Consider the following 6,029-nt stretch of genomic DNA (forward strand, 5'->3'; position numbering starts at 1 on the left):
GCTGAACCTCCAGTGTGTCTTCAGAGTGAAGCTCCCTAGGGACTATACCAGAGTCATGGGTGTTATTTGCCAAAGACTTTGTGAAGTGCTGTGGCTATAATCCCATTTGATGGTAGACTGTCTTTGTTCCGTTAGTGAGGCAAGATTAGTGTATGATGTGGTTGCCAAATAAGAGATGAGAGTAGCAAGTCGAGAAGCAGAGATGGATGATAGATGCCAGGTAACATGGAGATCTCCTAGAATTTAGGAAACAGCTGAAAGAGGGGACCTTCCCTCCAGGACCATCCCAGAGAGAAAGCCATCCCTTAAAGTTAGTGCCTTGAATTTGACCTTCAGTCTCCTACCTGGTGAGAAAAGAAATTTTTATTTGCTGAAGCGAATTGTCCGACTGCCATTATAACAGCACATCTTAGTGACGATAGTCCTGTAGCTTACAGAAATCAAGTCTGTAAATTGAAAATATTCCCAGAGCAGTTTGAGAACAAGGTCTGCCAGATTTCGGACGCACACGTAATTCTAATCTTCCACAAATTCTTTTAAAGAATGGGAAGAGAGGAATTCTTCTCTCCAACTCATTGTATGATGCTTATATAGTCTCAGATATCAAAGCCAGAAAGCATGAGGGAAAAATGACTTTGTCTCATCGATCTCTGCTTTAAGCTGCTTTATCACAGGCTTTAAAGGCTGTTTTAGAAAGGTAAGGAAACAATTTACCGGTAACACTTTCCTCTTTTTCTTTTCCGTTTCATGCTTGTTCACTTTCTAAAAACTGGTCTATTGTTAGCCATAGATACTGCCTTTCCTCTTTGTCATATGACAGTTTACTGCTCTTATGAGAAGATATAATAATTACAAAATGTCATCGTAGGTACTTAATGTGTTTAAGATTACAGTTTGAATGACTAAATGGAGTAGGTGGAAACTTAATATGACTGATAAAAATCTCAATTTTTATTCAAAAATTTTACCACTCATGGTTCAGTTTTACTGCTTTGTGAAGGTAATTTCTTTCAGCGCTACTTAGGATAATTGAAAAACCTCACCAGACATCTTCAGATATTATGTGAAGTTTTCTTTGGAAGGAGAACTGAAAAGTCTTCTGGAGAATGCTTTTTTTACCCCTTTAATATGAACTAGAAAGAAATACTCTCCATCAAATAGGTTGAAGAGTTTATAGAATATTTTAATGAGGAAGAGACCTATTTTAATTTCATACTTAAATAAACCCAAACTCATTGCTATTGAGTGTGAGCCAACAACTAGTTGACCTCCTGGCAGGTTTAGGAGGAGATTACTCATCTTTCTCTCTCAGAGTTGCTGTTGGATTTGAGCCAGAAGAGGGACATAGCCTCTGAGTTAACCAGACAACTCCTTACAGAGTAAGCCATTCTTAAATACGTGTAATGTTTTCATAAAAAACTTGTTTCTCCTATAATAGCGATTTCTTTTCCTTTTAGCTTTCATGTTCCTTTTGATCCACTATTAATCTATTGCCCTTCATTTTTACTCTACTGTTCAAACCAGAAATGACCAGAACAGAGAACTGCCAGAAATACAGCTGGATTTAGAAGAGACCATAGCACCAGGGATATCATTGGTAATGTCAGATGGATCTTGGCTGAAAGCAGAGAGTACGAGAAGGATGTCTTATTTGCGTTTCATGGACTGTACAAAGGCATTCAGCTGTGTGAGTCGCAGCAAATTGTGGCTAACTAACACATTGAGAAGAAGGGGAGCCCCAGAACACTTGATCATGCTCATGCGAAACCTAGACCAAGACTTAGACCTGGAAGCTGTTATCCAAGCAGAACAAAGGAACACTGAATGGTTCAAAATTAAGAAAGGAGTGTGTTGGGATGTATCCTTTTTCCATACCTTTCAATCTATATGCTGAAGAGAACATTCAGGAGGTTGGACTTTATGAAGAAGAATGTGGCATCCGGATTGAAGAGAGACTCATTAGCAGCCTGCATTATGCAAATGACACAACCTTACTTGCCGAAACTGAGGAGAATTTGAAGCGTTTGCTGCAGAATGTCGATGACTATAGCCTTCAGTATGGATTTCATCTCAACATCAAGAAAACAAAAATCCTCACCACCAGGCCAGTAGGCAGCATCATGACAGATGGAGAAAAGATTGAAATTGTTAATGATTTGGTCTTGCTTAGCTCCACAATCAACATCTTTGGCACCAGCAGTTAGGAAATGAAAAGACAAGTTGCGTTGGGAAAGTCTGCCATCAAGGATTGCTCCAAAGTGCTCAAAAGCAATGATGTCACTCTAGGGACTAAGGTGTACCTGATTCAGGCTATGATCTACTCAATTGCTTAATGTGCTTCTGAGAGCCGGACAGTGACTAAGGATGTCAGAAGAATCAATGTCTTTGAGTTGTGCAGCTGGAGAAGAATATTGAACATAACACGGACTTCCAAGAGAACTAACATGTGTGTCCTGAAGATGGTGAAACCAGGTTGCTCTTTGCAGGCATGGATTTTAAATCTCTATCTCACTTACTTTGGGTGTGTTGGCCAGGAGGGACCAGTTCTTGAAGAAGGACATCATCCTTGGAAGGGTGGAGAGTCAGCATAGGAGAGGAAGATCCTAGACGAGATAGATTGAATGGAGTGACTGTGGCAGTGGGGTTAGGGGTGTCACCGATGGTGAGGTTGGCTTAGGATAGGACAAGTTTCAGAGCCATTGTTATTAGAGTTGTTATGAGTTGTAATTGCCTCAAGGGCACTTAACAACATCTAACCAGTGACTGACTGTTCAGTCTGCTTTGACGTATCATGATCCATGTGTGCTGTTGTTGTTAGGTGCTGTTGAGTCAGTTACATGCTGCTGCAGACCTGTGAACAATGTGTCTGAACCCTGCTCTATCCTGTGCCGTCTTCATCTCTGATATACTTAAGCCCATTGTTACAGTCACTGTATCAGTTCCTCTCATTTGTTGACCTTTCACTCTTCCAAGCATGATGTCCTGTCCTTTTCCGAGGACTGGCCCTTTCTAAGAACCTACCTAAAGTACATGCGGCATCAGGATTGGTGTAAGATCTTATCAACAATCTGCGTTACGTGGATGACACAACGTTGCTTGCTGAAACTGAGGAAGACCTGAAGCGCTTGCTGCTGAGGGTCAAGGACTGCAGCCTTCAATATGGGTTGAGGCTCAATGTCAAGAAGACAAAGATTCTCATCACTGGACCAATTGGCAGCATCAGGATGGATGATGAAGAGATTGAGATTGTTCTCTCAAGCTTTAGTTTGCTTGGCGCCACAATCAACACTCTTGGCATCAGCAGCCAGGAAATTAAAAGACATATTGCGATGGGAAAGTCTGCTATTAGGGACCTCTCTAAAGTACTGAAGAGCAATGGTGTCTCTCTGGAGACTAAGGTGCATCTGATACAGGCCATGGTCTTTACAATCACTTGTTATGTGTCAGAGAGTTGGACAATGACTAAGGAGGATAGAAGGAGAATTGATGCCTTTGAGCTTTGGTGTTGTAGAACAGTGTTGAGGGTACCATGAACTGCCAAGAAAACAAATAGATTCATCCTAGAGAGGGTTAAACCGGGCTGCTCCTTGGAGGCAAGGATTCTGAGGCTTCATCTGACATACTTTGGTCATGTTGTAAGGATGGACCAGTCCTTGGAGAAGAATATCATGCTTGGGAGGGTGGAGGGAAGGCACAGGAGGGGAAGGCCCTCTGGGAGGTGGATTGATTCAGTGACTGGTGTAATCTGGATGAGTGTGTCAGAGACAGTGAGATTGACACAGGACAGAACAGAGTTTAGGGCTGTTGTACATAGGGTCGCTATGAGTCGCAAATGACTCAATGGCACATAATAACAACAACAACCTAAAGTATATGGGACAAAGCTTCATCATCCTCGACCCCAACGAGCTCCCTGGTTGTACTTTCTCCAGGACATCTGTTGTTTTGGCAGTCCGTGAGATAGTCTGTAATGTTCTCCAGCACAACAACTGAATGACGTCATTCTGTCATTTTTCATTGTCCAACTTTCAGATGCATAGCAAGTAATTGAAAAGACCAGGGCTTGGATCAAATGGACCCTAATCTTTAAACTAACATTCTTTGTTCCCTAGGACTTTGGAGAGCTAGAGACTTCAAAATAGTTTTAAAAATATAATTTTATTGTGGTAAGAATATATATAAAGCATATATTGTTTATATATGTATACTTCAGTGCACCTGATTATATTGACCTTATATTGTTACTGTCACCACTATCCATTTTCAGCCTTAACAGTCAGTTCCTCTTCAGCAATATCTTACCACTTCCACCTTCCACCGACCTGAATAATGTTTAAATGTATGTAGATGCCATCTCTTGCCAAGCTGTTTCTTTGTTCATGAACAGAGTCTGTGTTTTGACCATCTGACTGTTGTGAACAGTGCTGCGATGAACACTGGTGTTTAAGTGCCAATGTTGCACATGCTTGCCGTGTTTGGGGTCTATAACTAGGAGTGGGGTTGCTTGTCATATGGTAATTTGGGGTTTACTTTTCAAATATATAATGAAACTGTGATCACAAATTTTCAGTTGTCTTTTTAGTGCTTGTATGGAGTGGTCAGGATCTTAGACTGCTGCAGGAGAGGTTTTTTTGAGAAGTTGCAGAAATATTTTGACTATTTCATTTGTCACGAGTTTCCGTTGACAGCCCTGTACCTTCTCCCAGCTCCCTCACTGACTTTTCTATTTATCTTTTTTCTTCTGTGCCTGTTGCCTTTATTCTTAGTCCCATATTTGTGATTTTTCTTAACTGGCTGGCTTTCGTCCAGAGCACTCTTCTGTTTTCATTTTATAATATATTGCAAGTAACAGGGAGACTGGTAGTTCAGTGGTCAGGAGTTGTGCTGTCAAACCAATGGTGTGTGTTTCGAATCCACCAGCTGCTCCGCAGAGGAAAGATGGGCACTTTCCCTCATGTGATTTTACTGCTGGAGAGTCAGCAACAGGTCACTTCCAGCTTGACACCGCACAACAGCAACATTACAAATATATGCAGTTTCGTTAAAATAGAACATTAGCCTGCAGTTCTGCCATTTTAGAATGTAAAACATTCTCCTCTTTTTCTAGTAAGTAAAATCCAAATTCTTGCCTTACTTTCAAGCTCAGCTCTGTTTCTCCTGACTTTTTTCCCTCCAGTTGCCCCAATATTCCGCCTACTTTCTAGTCCAATTGATTTCTTTTACTCCCCTGCAATTATGTGTACTTTCATAGGCTCCGATGCCCTGCCTCCTCGTGTTTCCCCATCTGTAGTGCCCCTCCTCTCTCCAGCTGTCCAAATCCTGTCCAAATAATTCTGTTCTCTATACAGCTGTACCAAGACTCCTTCGTAAAGAACCCAGTACTCACTTTCCTGGCTTCTTCATTCATGTCTGCTGCTTCCAGGATGTAAACTCACAAAGTCATCCTCAGAGATTTTTCACACCTATTACTCTGGCCTCCTCCCAGAGCCCAACATATTATGAAGTATATTAATAATCTAACAAAGAAATCATTTTATACTCCCATCACTAGCAGTGTTCTTCCCATTAATTCTTTCAACTCTAGGAAATATCTATCGGATTTTTTTTTTAAATTTGTAAACTTTTTAAAAATTTTTTTAAATTTTATTATTATTTTGTGTGTACCGTCAAATTGGATCTTTCTGGTATAGGAGGAGAGTGCCCCTCCTTCTCCAGCAGAGCATCTGGTGGATTTGAACCATGTACCTCTGGGATTACAGTACAGCTTCTAGGCCACAGAGCTCCTCCCTTAGTTTGTAAACTTTGAGTGACAGTTTATAAAGCATGTTTCCCCTCAGTCAACCATTCGTGCTCATTTTGTTTCTTACATCCATCCGTTTCAAAGCACACAATGTCTGATTAATTAGAAAGTATCTTTGATTTGTCTTTTAAAGATCAATTAATTGGATTGTTCTCTCATCTTTTTTGCTGTCTTTCTTTTAAATTTTGTGTGTGTGTGTGTGTGTGTGTGTGTGTGTGTGTGTGTGTGT

General features: G+C 40.8%; 1 protein-coding gene across 1 annotated transcript in view; it reads left to right on the forward strand.

The window, feature by feature from the left end:
• The window catches only part of RPS6KA5 (ribosomal protein S6 kinase, 90kDa, polypeptide 5), a 241,437-nt gene that overhangs the window by 79,221 nt on the left and 156,187 nt on the right, over nucleotides 1–6,029 (forward strand). The window lies entirely within an intron of this gene.

Source organism: Elephantulus edwardii, unplaced genomic scaffold (genome assembly GCF_000299155.1).
Source record: "Elephantulus edwardii isolate Elephantulus edwardi_28Jun2011 unplaced genomic scaffold, EleEdw1.0 scaffold00002, whole genome shotgun sequence".
Lineage (NCBI taxonomy): Eukaryota > Metazoa > Chordata > Mammalia > Macroscelidea > Macroscelididae > Elephantulus > Elephantulus edwardii.